Raw genomic sequence first — 14,073 nt, 5'->3', positions numbered from 1 at the left:
CATAAAAATAAAGAAAAGATTTTTAATCTTACAGTACAGTACCTTGAAAAATACAGTAATACAGTACAACAGCTGGCATACAGGGGCTGGCATCGAGTCAACAGGCAAGAAGAGTTAATGACTGGAGGAGAGACAGGAGGTGGGAGATGGTAGAGCTGAAGGATCATCAGCAATAGGAGACAGAGGGCAAGCTTCAATTTCACTCACACCTGACGTTGATGGCACAGGTTCTGGTTCCTTGCTGAATTCAGTTCTATCTATCCTCTTGGAAAAATGATCCAGTGATGCTCTTCTTTCTTCATCATAGATGACACGGTAGCACTGGATTGCATTCTGAATGGCTGTTGCAACCTTTGTGTACTATTCTACGTTCCGGTCCTGTGCCTCAGAAACTAATAGTGCCTCCTCAAATAAAGAAAATCCTCTTGCCATTTTCTGCATCGTGAATCTCTTCTGTTCTTCAGTTACTTCTTCTTGTCTCTCTTTGTCCTTTCTCTGGGCCTCCAATTCCATCAGATCTTCATTAGTAAGCTCCTTGTGTTGCACAGCAACAGTACTATACAGTAAAGTACACAAAAGCACAACCACTTGTAGAGGATGCACGCACGTGACAGTGTACACCAGACATGTGAATTAACTTACGTGGTTGGACATGCGCATGCATGTTTGCATTTTTGAAAGTTTGCAACTTGAAGCTTTGTATGTAGAGGACTTACTGTACAATAAAACTCCTAGAGGCAAACATAGGCAGAACACTCTTTGACATAAATCACAGCGATATTTTTTTTGCTCTATCTCCTAAAGGAAAGGAAATAAAAGCAAATATAAACAAATAGGACCTAATTAAACTTAAAAGCTTTTGCACAGCAGAGGAAGTCATCAACAAAACAAAAAGACAACCTATTGAATGTAAGAAGATATTTGCAAATGATATGATTGATACGGGGTTAATATCCAACATATGTAAACAGCTCATACAACTCAACATCAAAACGAACAACCTGATTAAAAATTAGGCAGAAAAACTGAATAGACATTTTCACAAAGAGGAAATGCATATGAACCATAGGGTCATGAAAAGATGCTCAATATCACCAATCTCATCAGGGAAATACAAGTCAAAACCACAGTGAGATTTCACCTTACACCTGTCAGAATGGCTATCATCAAAAAGAACAGAAATAACAAATGTTGGCAAGGATGTGGAGAAAATGGAACCCTCCTGCACTGTTGGTAGGAATGTAAATTGGTGCAGCCACTGTGGAAAACAGTGTGGAGGTTCCTCACAAAACTGAAAATAGAACCATATGATCTAGCAATTTCATTCCTGGGTATATATTTGAAAAAAAAAGAAAACACACTAAATCGAAAAGATACATGCACCCTGATGTTCATAGCAACATTGTTTACAATAAGCAAAATATAGAAGCAACCCAATTATCCATCAAGAGATGAATGAAATTCTGCCATTTGCAACAAGGTGGATGGACCTAGAGAGTACTGTGCTTAGAGAAATAAGTCAGAAAAAGGCACATACTGTTATCACTTATATGTGTAATCTAAAAAGAAAATAAATAAATATATATATCAATAACAGAACAAAAACTGATGCACAGATAAAGAAAATAAACTAGTGGATACTAGTGGGGAGAAGGAAGGGGGGGCAAAATAGAGGTATGAGATTAAGAGATATAAACTACCATGTATAAAATAGATAAGCAACAAGTATATATTGTACAGCACAAGGACATATAGCCATAATTTTGTACTAATTTTTAATGGAGTATAAGCTATAAAAATTTTGAATCACTATACTGTACACCTGAAATTTGTATAATATTGTAAATCGACTATACTTCAATAAAGATTACTTTATAAAAAGTGTTGAAAATGACTTGTGTAATTGAAATAAATTAATGTCCCAATTTATGAGTTTGCATCCTCATTTCCTTTGATGGACTCTCCCAAACATCCAGTATCCCAGCCTGCCTGCTCACAGCCTCTCCCTCTTCCTTCCACCCTCCATCCTTCCCCCTGTTTCTTTTTTCTTCTTCTGTCTCCACTTCTCACCTGTTGTGTTTCCTGCCTTTAGCTTCTTCATGTGGTAAACAGTAGAGCCATATTCAGCTTACATTCAGTATTTAGGGCATATGATACTAATTTCTGGGGGAATTAGGTCAGCAGAGCACAATGTCTCAGTAGTCAAAAAGCCAGGCCTCAGACAGGATGAGATTTCAGTTCAGGATACTATAGCAGAAAAAACTGGAGTCTGTCTGGCTTTGATGATTGCCAGTCTAATAATTCAACTTCTTTCTGTCTCCATCTGCTCCTCTAGTCATTTGGCCTGCTACTTCTATTTGCCTCACGTTTAAACTAGCTGAAATAAAGTCCATTTGAATCTATTAATCACTGGGAAAATAAAGCATATTGTTAGACAGATACACCAGTCATGAGCTCCTGCACTAGCCTATTAAGGTGTAAAAGCTCTGCCAAATGACATAGTTCTTGGCCTACCATTTATACAAGTACTCATCCTCTAACAGGGTGATAGGCGTTCAGCCTAGATCAAGATTCCATAAATTTCTTGTATACTAGTTTACTGTTCCTTTTCAACAATCTACTAAAGCCTTTGAGTTGTTTTCTAGTTTTAAGCTATCAGAGGAGACTGCTTAATACATGAGGCACTTTGGGAATATGCAGCAATGGTGCCAAAGGCCGTATATAGAGAGTCATAAAATTCTTTAATTTTTTGAGATTTGTATGAAAATCAGAAAAAAAAACTTACTATGATTTAAAATTGCAACCTGTCATTTATGTTTCCTGTTAAATAATTCTTATCAGGCAGCTATAAATCACTTTTTTATTAGCACACACTAGTTTGTAATCTCTTCATTTATTGACATTTATGTGTGTGTGTGTGTGCGTGCCTATGCATGTGTGTGTACTATATGTATGTATAGTGTGTTTTATATTTATGTGTATATAAAATAACACCAAAAACTAAATATTGAACTTAATGACTTACATTGCAAAACCCTGAAAAGAAATGGTGAATTCTTTGTGTCATGTACTACACTATAGGGCACGCTTAGAACTCAGAAAACTAAATAAATAATAATAATTAAAAAATTATGTAATAAAAATGGTCACAGAGGGAAGACTGGTAGCAGGAGAATTGAGCCCAGTAATAATAATTGATGTAATCTAGTCTCTGGATGAACATGTAATTTTCCATCTCTTTTGCCCCCAGGAGTCTCTTAAAATTATTCAGGTCTGATTCACAGAACTCTAAGGATATGTAAATGTGAGGATTTATAGTCTAAGTTTGCTGTAAATAATGGGTCAGTGCATGTCTGGGACAAAAGCATAAAAGAATAGTCAGGTTGAGATATTTTATCTTTCATTTAATATCATTTATTTGCACATTTATAAGATCTGCACTGGGTGGCTAGCTCACCCTGAGGATAAGAGTCTCCAGCCCTCAAGGGAGCATCTGTCCCAGAAAGGGGACATCTTGAGGGTCTACTTTGAGGAGAGTGACAAAGAGATGAAAAAGCTCGAAAACGTGCAACACCTTGCTCTATACATTTGTATAACATGCCTTGGTGAGGAATTCTTCTCACTACTCAGTGCCCTTTTCTTCCAAGCCAAGTGTAATTTTAATATCTACACATATGCTATGTATACACATAGCCAGGGCACCATCTGAGTTCAAATTAGGACTTTTAATGCAAGATAGTTAAGTACCAACCTACACATATTTTGGCCAAAGTGAAAAAAAAAAGAAAAAAAAGAGGCCATTGTTCTAATAAAGATTTTAAAATAAATGTAGAAGAAATAGCAAGACAGGGACTGATTTCACTTACGTTGGATTGGGGACTGGTCAGGGACACTGGGAAGAATTCGCAGATTTTTCCTGGGTAATTATAGGAACCTAAGAAGCAGGAGAGAAGAAGGACATAACTAATAGCAGCCTTGAATAAAGACACGTGCTGTGTAAACTACAAATGAGTCAGGGGGATTAGAATACTGGATATATCCAGGGAAGTAATTGCAAATGAGTATGGAAAAATAAAGTCAAATTGTGAAAAGCCCTAAATGCCAGGCTCAGGAATTTATAATAAATGGAGTGCCATTGATAAAATTTAAGCCGAAGACTATTGCAGTCATATATAAATTTTGAAAATTTTTTTCTGACAAAACATAAAAAATAAATTGGAAGCAGAAAAGGTAGAGATTAAGGATTATGAACTGAAGAAGTCTGAGTATGCCATGGAAATGAGGATGGAGGTAAAGGGTTGGAAATGATAGGACTTAAAAGAATTGGGTCGGAAGATGAGGGAGAAGAGTAGAGATGCATTCAGGTTTCTAATAACTGTGTGTGAAGCCATTCACTAAAATAGATAGCATAGATTTACGAATGGGGAGAGGAAAAGAAATTTATTTAGTAGATTAAGTCAGGTTGCATTGTGTTACTCCTTTCATTCCTCCTGTGGCTATCATTTTCTTTTCTTCATATCACCTTACATGGCATCTGTTATCATTGTACTTTAAGAATAAAGAACAAAGAAAATCATTTGGGAATTATGGCAGTCAACTAAGAAAATGCAATCAAGAGGACTTTCAGTAGGAAGTGTCAAGTACCTGTGTTTCTCTTCTCTTAGCCGAGAAGACTCAGCCTCCTTTGACTTTGTACAGCAGGTATAACAACTTGAGCTGATGAATATGTATTGATTTATTCATTTAACAAATAAACATGCATCTGCTCTGAAGTTGCTAAAAGAATTGTACAATGTACTATGTATATTGAAAATGTGTAAATGTATACCAAGCTTGCTTCAGTTAAATCCAACATTTCAAAATATGGTAGGCAGAATAATAGCCCCCAAAGTTATTTACATCCTAATTCCCAGAGCCTATGAATATATTATGATACATGACAAGGGTAGATTAAAGTTGCAGATGGAATTAATTTTGCTATTCAGCAGAACTTGAGATGAGGAAATTATACTGGGTTATATAGTAGGCCTAATAAAATCTGAAGATCCTTATAAGTGAAATAGGGAGGTATGATAGTGTCAGAATGCTGCAGTGTAAGAAAGACCCAACCAGCCATTGCTGGCTTCTAAGATGGAAGAGGGGCACAAGTCAAGGAATGCAGGCAACTTCTAGGAGCTGAAAGGGGAAAAAAACTAAAACAGATTTTAGCCTAGAGCCTTCAAAAAAGAGTACAGCCTTGCCAAACCCTTGATTTTAACCCAGTGAAACCCATTTTGAACTTCTGACTTCCAAAACCAAGATAATAAATTTGTGCTTTTTTAATCCACTAACTTTGTGGTAATCTGTTATAGCAGCAATAGGAAACTGCTACATAAAACACTCCATTTTTTTCTGTTTTGTTTTTTGTTGTTTAATTCTTTAACTGGATAACATAAATGTGGTAAATCAACAAATGATTTTAATGTGTTATTTGAGGATATCAAAATTTTAATAATGTTTCTGCTTCATAAATGGCAAGATGTTTCTGTAAGTCAAATTTTTTAATGGAAATGTTTTCCACTTAACCATCAGTCAGTCATCTCTCATGTCCTCATCTACATGGACAAGGAGGAATCATTTAATAGCTAAATTCTAGATAGAATTTTAACACAGATACTATGCAACTTTGAGACCAGAATTGTCCATTGGTGTATAAAAATATATACTGCTGTTTTGGAGGCTGATGAATGATAAATGTTTAACCGTGGTAGAGAGCATCTAAAATGGACCCCAATCAGCCTGACCTCCTAGTTTTCATAAGCTTGGGTAATCCTCTACCCTAGTGTGAAAGCTAGACCTAGTAACTCACTTCTAAAAAATAGAATACAGCAAAAGCGATGGGATGTCAATTCTCTTGCTATATACCTTTCTTGTCTTGTCAGCTGCCCTATGGAGAAATCCAAGTGGTAGGGAACTGATATCTGTAGCCGACAGCCAGTGAGAAGTTGAGGTCTGTCGAAAAGCATGTGACTGATCTCGGAAGTGGATCCTCTCCCAGTCAAGCCTTGAGATGACTGCAGTCCCAGCCAACTGTTTTATTGCAGGCTCATGAGAGATCCTGCACCAGAAGAGCCAGTTCAACTATGCCTAAATCCGTGATCCGCAGAATGGTAGGATCATACTCATTGTTTTAAACAGTAATGTTTCTGGGTAATTTGTGAAGCAGTAATAAATTAGTAATGCATAGCTGAAATACATGGAGAATAAATGCTATTGCATATATAGAAATTCAGGTGGGATTTGGAACCCCAATACTTTGATTCTGTCCTATATTTAAAAGTTTTGGCTCTATAGATAGAACCATAACCAAATTATCATTGACTTATATTTTATATTAAAAAGTCTAAACATATTATTTAAAATTTTTATTTCCAAGTTCTATTTTTCAGCCAATAAAGATTCTGAGTGAGATTTGAGCCCAATAAGAAATGGCAGAGAATAGGTGAAGAATGTGGACATATCAATTATTAGAGTAAATTATGTGGAAAGTTTCCAAAGAATATTTTCCTTCTATCACACCTTCATAAACTCAGAGCCAAGTTGAATATATTTGGAGGTAGTTTTTTGAATAAGCAATTTAGAGGTTATTTTGTACCGGTCACCATGACCCAGCCACTGAAATGTTTTGATCCCTGGTATTACTAAACTTTGCTTAAGAAAAATGTAATAGAGTCTATAATAGTAATTATACTGTGCTTTATTTGAGTTCTCCAAAGCAAAAGAGCCAATAAAAGTCAGCCCCTCTTTAAATTTAGGAACTTTGAGAGGGTTAAGAATGTGCCATGCAACATGGGAGATCCAGTCAGAAAGAGGGCCTCTGGGTATTTGTTCACTCATTGGCTGGGCAGGGCCTGATCACTAAAGGATCTGGGCTTCTCCTCCTTGTCTATTCAATGACAACTTGAAAGCACATGCCAAACGGGGAGCAAGCTTTGCTGCGTAACAGTTAAAAATAGGGTTCAAGAGCAAAATAATAGGAGACAAGTATTTTTACAATATAAAAGTGAGGGGCTAGGTTATCTATAAGAAAACTATAAATAATTTTTTTAATGTTTTGCATCTTTCAAATCTTAGTCCAATATCTACCTCAAGGGTATACAATGTTTGCTGTGTTGAAACTGACCAAAGAAAGATATGATTTGTTTGGAGAATGTTGTTAAGAGTGCTATGAAAATATCCTTCACTTCCTCCAATGGGTGAACCCAAGCCAATTGAAAAAACTCCTTGGAAAAGTTAACAAATGTTCATCATGGTTGGGGGACCACAGTTGACTGAAATCTTATTCACCCTTGAAAAGTGCACAGTCAAGACACTGGCTAGACTGGACTATGAGAGCAGAATAGTGGAAGTAGGAGAAAGATAGTTATATTTTCCCGTGGACCACATGCAGACACCAGGAGAAAGTCCAACTAGGTCATTTTGAAAAGAACCATAACACAAGATTATTTTCTTCTGAGGTTAATCAATCTTGGCATAAAGAGATACAGATGCACCATTAGATTCAGAAAGTACAAAAAAAGCAAGCCATTACCTGTCAGAGAAAAGGACTGTTCAATCACTGAAATGAAACTTTCGCGTGGGGAATTTTTATTACCTGAAAATGACCAAAATAACCCTCTGAAATATCAATATTAAAAAAATCAATAGAAATGTGTTACTCTTAATTGGGTACAGATTATTATTATAGAATTTCTTGGTATTATTTTGCAGTGATTCATTGTTAAATCTTGACATTTTAGTCACTCTCTATTTTATTTTGTCAACTTTTTGATATCAACTCTTTTAACTAATATAGATATGGTTAAGGTCAAGCAGATAATTTTTAATAGCATCATGTAAAGCTTACTGAACCTCAGATCTATTTTAAGTAAGAGTCCATAACCAAAGTAGATAATTTGTAAATAGATTATTTGCTATCAATAGATGTTTACAGAAATAGGCCAAGTGCAGAACAAAAAATAAAAAGCTTCAAACTACAAAGGGCCAATATCTGACCTTTTCTAACATGGCTTTGAAGAATCAATGTTTTTCATTTTCTTAACCTGAAAGGAAAGCACTATGTTAGTACCCAGAGACATGCTGTCTGGATCTATTATTGTAAATTGCATTCCTAAAGTACACTTTGATATTAATAATTTAAAAAGCACACTCAAATTTTTTAGAAAAAATTATCTTTTAAGCAAGGAAAATAAAATCTTGAAAATGATTAGATTTTTGGATAAAATAAAAACTCTGCTAAAGCTGTGGAATATTAAACATTTGTTTAGCAATTGTAGTATGGAAACTTATAGGAATATTAAACTCAGTTGCTACTGAATGAAGATGGACATTGTTTGAAAATATACTCTTAGATATTCAAGAAAAATTAGGCTTAACCCACAAAGAGGTCTTTGGAAAGAACCTTCTCCCAATTTTAGAGAAATTTACCTTTCTTCCCCCACCTTCTTCTTTCTTTCCCTCCCTCCCTCCCTCCTTTCCTTCCTTCATTCGTTCGTTCCTTCTTTCCTTCCTTCCTTCCTTCCTTCCTATAAAATGCCAGTCATCTCACATAGTCATCTTTCCAGATTAAACAGGAAACAAATGTTGATTAATATGGAAAAATTTTATGATTGGCCTGAGTTCTCATTCTGGAATGCTGTGTGAATATTATTTCTATTATTTAAGTTGATTCACTGGCATTAGGGAATCACATGACACAGTGTGATGCTAAATTTAGGGTACAAAATGATACAGACACTATGATCCCATTTTGTAAATATTTGTACATAGATTCATATGTGAGTACTATGGATAGGTGTGCACCAAATGTTTACTCTTTGTATCTTGCTTGCAACATATAGATTTTTATTTTTCATCTTACAACTTTTGTTACATTCTAAATTTTTACGAGTACACACACACACACACACAACACAACTTTATTATTTTAAAAACCAGTGAGATTTCAAGAAGAATAGAACTAGATAGTTTTCAGAAACAGAAAAATGTAAGCCAATTATAATTGTTATCATGCTAAATGAATAGTATTATAACTTGTATTTTGTCCACATTGTCCAAGTAATATATTACTGTTTATTAGTAATGTGAACATTTTCTGGACTTGGAAAAAGTCATAGATATCTTTACATGTCTATTCTGTATTCTGCCTTCAACCTAGTTATTAGTCAAATGATTAGTGGCATTTCAATAGTATAGCAAAGGCAAAGTGATTGATTTATGTCATGTATTAAACTAAGAAAACTAGGGAGATACTGTGTAATAGCATACTGCTTAAAAAGAAAAATATAATTAAATACTTAACACATTCATTACCTTCATTTACCACACCTAAGCCATGAAATGTCCAATAGGGAACAAGACCAATTCCTTTTAAGTAATATTTTTGAATATTTTTGATATATTCTGAATTGCACATTCTTTATAAATAACTTGCTAATTTTTTAACATCTGAGAAATACTGATCATTTTCCTTATTAGCCTTTATCCTATCTGTTTTGACTTAGGTAGCATTATTGAGCATAGATTTAAACAGTTTTTAATCTGTCCCCAAATAATTTCAGAACAGTATATCATCCTAGCACAAAGTAGGTGGCTCCCTAAAATCTCACTTTTCATTAAACTCTGAACCTCAGCAGCAGCTGTTGTCTTTCCTTTCCCCATCCTTGCAGTAGTGATGATGATAGAAGGAAAAGGAGGAGAAGAAAAAAAGAGGCAGAGGTAGAGGAGGAAGATGAAGGAGAAAGAGGAGGAGGAAAAGTGGGTAGAGAAAGAGGAAGGAAGAGGAGAAGGAAGAGAAAAAGAGAAACAAAAGGAAAAGGAATCAACCATTTAATGAAATATGCCTGGCTTTAGAGTAGGCTATTCATATAAATTATTTTATTCAGTCTATATAATAACCATGTGAAAGTTGTATTAGTTTCTGCATTTTACAGATGAGAAAATCAACATTCACAGAGGCTAAATAACTTAGTAAAGCTCACACACATATTAGGTAAAACTGCACTCAGAGCCAGTTTTTCTGACTCCCAAGTGTTTCCCACTTTATTGCCTTGAGTTTTCTCTTCCCTTTTCACCACTCCTCCGTTTCTCACCTCCCTGTTCCCCCTTTCAGTAAGTAAGCTACCCTCCGGGAGAAACAGTCACAGGGTCACAGCTGTATAAAATGGCACACTTTTTCCCATCTATTATGGATTTCCATCTCACTTGCTAGAAGTGTTTTATTGTGGTTGTACCATAAAATATTTGTGTATATTTTTGTGCATATTTTATAAATTTATTTATTTATTTGTGGCTGCATTGGGTCTTCATTGTTGTGCGCGGGCTTTCTCTAGTTGCGGCCAGCTGGGGCCACTCTACATTGCGGTGCGTGGGCTTCCCATTCCGGTGGCCTCTCTTCCTGTGGAGCAGGGGTTCTAGGCATGCAGCCTTCAGTAGTTGTGGCCTGTGGGCTCCAGAGCGCAGTCTCAGCAGTTGTGGCGCACAGGCTTAGTTGTTCTGTGGCATGTGGGATCCTCCCGGACCATGGCTCGAACCCGTGTCCCCTGCATTGGCAGGCGGACCCCTAATCACTGCGCCACCAGAGAAGTCCCTGTGCATATTTTAAACAAAATAAAATACAAAAAATATTCACTGTCAAGTTCATTTTTATATATAGTGTTTCATTTTTCATATTTGCAAATAAACCTGCCAATGTTAAATACAGAATTTAACCTCCAACTGACTATACAAGTTAAAAGGCACAATTGAGGTAATTTCTATGAAAATACTAATTATTTTACCTTTCTGGGGGGTTAGGTTTAAGGGAAACCTTGATTAAATTCATCACTTATTCATTTAACTCTCTAAATTCGATATTCTAATGTGTAGAATTTTTTTACTGTTAGGTAATTATGAAAAAGACAAATGTTCAAGATAGAACCAATACAATATGAAGTCACATAGGTAATTTAGCTGAAATATTTTTGGTTTGAATTATCTTATTAGTATTTATTTGATAACTATATTAAGCATTCAAACTATCAGTGATAAATTTTTTAATTTTGCAAAAATTTATATTTTAAGTGTTCAAGAAAAATATTGCACACACATAGCTTGAATACATATCATTAAATGTCTAACTTTACAGCACATTGAAGATACAGATTTTTCACTGTATATATTAAAATATTTCATTTTCACACATCAGCCACACCCTATCATGATATTTAACCAATCTAATCCAAGAAATTGTGACTAAAATGACTAAGTGGTATGCCTTCAGCTTAATTCTATCTCAAACCATAAAAGGAAGTAAAGTAAATATCTATATATTATAATAACAAAATTTTGCTTAATAGAGAACTCGATCAACATTGAATTCTGGCCTATGGTTATATTGACATAGTAACTATTATAGCTGTTGGTAAATGAAAGCAATGCATCCTTCTTCTGTGAGTTGGATTTATTTATTGAACTTTGGTATTTCATATGTTATCTGACCTGCTTTTTACAAAGTTTAAATTCTATCCCCATAATTATTTATTAAAGAAAACTAAACTTTACATTAAAGTTCAATCAAGGCATTTGAGTTGCCGATTAATAATGAAGAAAGAAAGCAACTGTACTCCAATAAAAATTAATTAAAAAAATATAATGAAGAAAGCATGAAGCAAAACTTATTTTAGCATGATAACATTTTTGTTTTAATTAGTTTACAAAAAGTATAGAAAATAATAATTGTTTACTTTCCAAATATGCCAGAATTATTATTTAGATCTGATACTAATATTGAGTAAAATAAATGGAAACCTTGAACCAAATCTATAATAATTAGCAGACTTGATGAATTACTACATAATTATTTAGTCATCATGAAACTGCACTTCGATTGCTTTTTTATTAAGTCAGTTTGCAGAATTGTGAAGATCAATGTGTTTAGAGTGCATATCAATAATCAAAATCGAAGGACTTCCCTGGTGGCACAGGTGTTAAGACTCCACGCTCCCAAAGCAAGGGGCCCGGGTTCGATCCCTGGTCCGGGAACTAGATCCCACATGCATGCCGCAACTAAGAGTTCACATGCTACAATTAAGGAGCTAGCGAGCTGCAACTAAGGAGCCTGCGAGCCACAACTGAAGACCCCCACAAGCCGCAACTAAGGAGCCCACCTGTTGCAACTAAGACTCAACACAACCAAATAAATAAATTTCTTTAAAGTTTAAAAAAATAATCAAAATCAAAGTTAATAATTCAGAGAAGAAAAAAATTCAGTGCATATATGATTAAAGTTAAGACTCAAACAGGTCCCTTTTTAAATGTAAAGCATATGGTACAAAAATTACAAACTGAAACATTTCTTAGTCTTTATAAATGTATCTCTTCAGCTGAGTTCTCTGATTTTTTTTTATTGTTCTTTGGTTTTTGTTTTGTTTTGGTTTTGGGCCACAAGATAATTATCTTCACAAATTTAACACCAATGTTATAATACATATACAGATGTATCCATATATCTTTCTATATATGTATAGGTATACTCAAACATGCTTACTGTTTATTCAGATTTAGTAAGAACACAGTTACAGCTCATAAAAAATGCCATTTAGTTTTGGACGATGTTGTTTTTGTCATTAATAAACTATTAACAAACGTCAAGTATTTTACAGTTTAATATTTCCGGAAGTAGAAAAACCCCAGTTAATCAATGAACAGAAATCCGAGACAAGGCAATAACCACGTTATTTTGGTTGTTTCACTTGGGAAGTGCTGAGCAGCAGGAATGTTGGAATCACAGCAGGAGGTTCAACTCAGTTCAGTGTCTCCTGTTGCTTTTAAAATGGCATTGATCTTATGCAGCAGATATGGTTCTTGCTTATTCTAGGCTCCTCCACTATCAAAAGCTTCCCTGACGTAAAGGAAAACTTTACCCTTCCACGTTGGAAGCCCTATTGTGGTTGACCCTACCTATCTTTCCAATGCCTTTACTGTTACCAGAGTTTCTGACCCTGCCTATTTTTGCTGCTTCTACACCTGTTTTTTTTAATATCTTGCTCAGGCATTCAGGTCTTCAGTGTTCTCTTTTCATTCTGAATTGACTCTGTCCTGCCTATTTTCTTTTTATTATGACCATATTTAACTTCTAGTTAAAGATTCCTTAAGCATGGACTTTTATATCTAGCATTTGAAAGTAAAGAATAAAGCAGAACCAATAATGAGATATAAGATTCGCTGGTACACAATTTCAAGTTGATAAGGTTCAACTCAGAAAAAACTGCAGAGGATACATATGTTTGGGTTTTACTCTGAAGAAGAATGTTCTCTCACCTCCGCTTTCCATCCTCATCTCTTCCTGTTTCTCTCTAGAACAACCTGGCAGGTTTACACTCTTCTCTAACTCTCTGCTTGACCAAAATGTCACAAATCTGCAGGCACATCCTAAATGTCATTTTAGACTTTTGCAAATATGTGTATTAGCACTTATCTCACTCTTTAGCAAACACTTGCATATATTTCCGCCTCCACCACATGATTTTGAGCTCTTAAAACACAGGAAGTTTTTCTCACTGGCACAAGTTATTATTAAAACAGTGTTGAATGAATAAATAAATAAAATTAATGCTCAAGAGAATGAATAAGGATAGAAAATAAGTTTGGGGCAAAAATCTATAATGGTGATTATGTATTTCCCTTCTTTATGCCACCATCTCCTTGTTGTGTAAATAACACATTTTATCCTTATAGAAGATTGATTTTAGTCAACACTTAAACACTTTTATCATTAAGTCTTAAAATGATATTTTGAGTCTATATATTAAACAGCAACTACATAGTCCTGTCATATCTTTCATTCCATAATAATTTACTTACCATCAACACAACTGTGCAGTAGGGCCAAATTTTACTTTTACAACACAAGGAACCAAAATCTAGATGAATTATTGCTTTTATAAAATGCAACCCCGTGGCCAAGGAAAAGGAAATACAACCTCATTACAAACCACTTCAGATTTACTCACTTTAAAGCAGCCCATGGATCTACACTTTTTTTGTTTCACATAG

This window comes from Balaenoptera borealis (assembly GCF_965194805.1).
Source record: "Balaenoptera borealis genome assembly, chromosome: 2".
NCBI classification, from domain to species: Eukaryota; Metazoa; Chordata; class Mammalia; order Artiodactyla; family Balaenopteridae; genus Balaenoptera; species Balaenoptera borealis.
The sequence above is the reverse complement of the archived record's forward strand: the minus strand, read 5'-3'. Positions refer to the sequence as shown.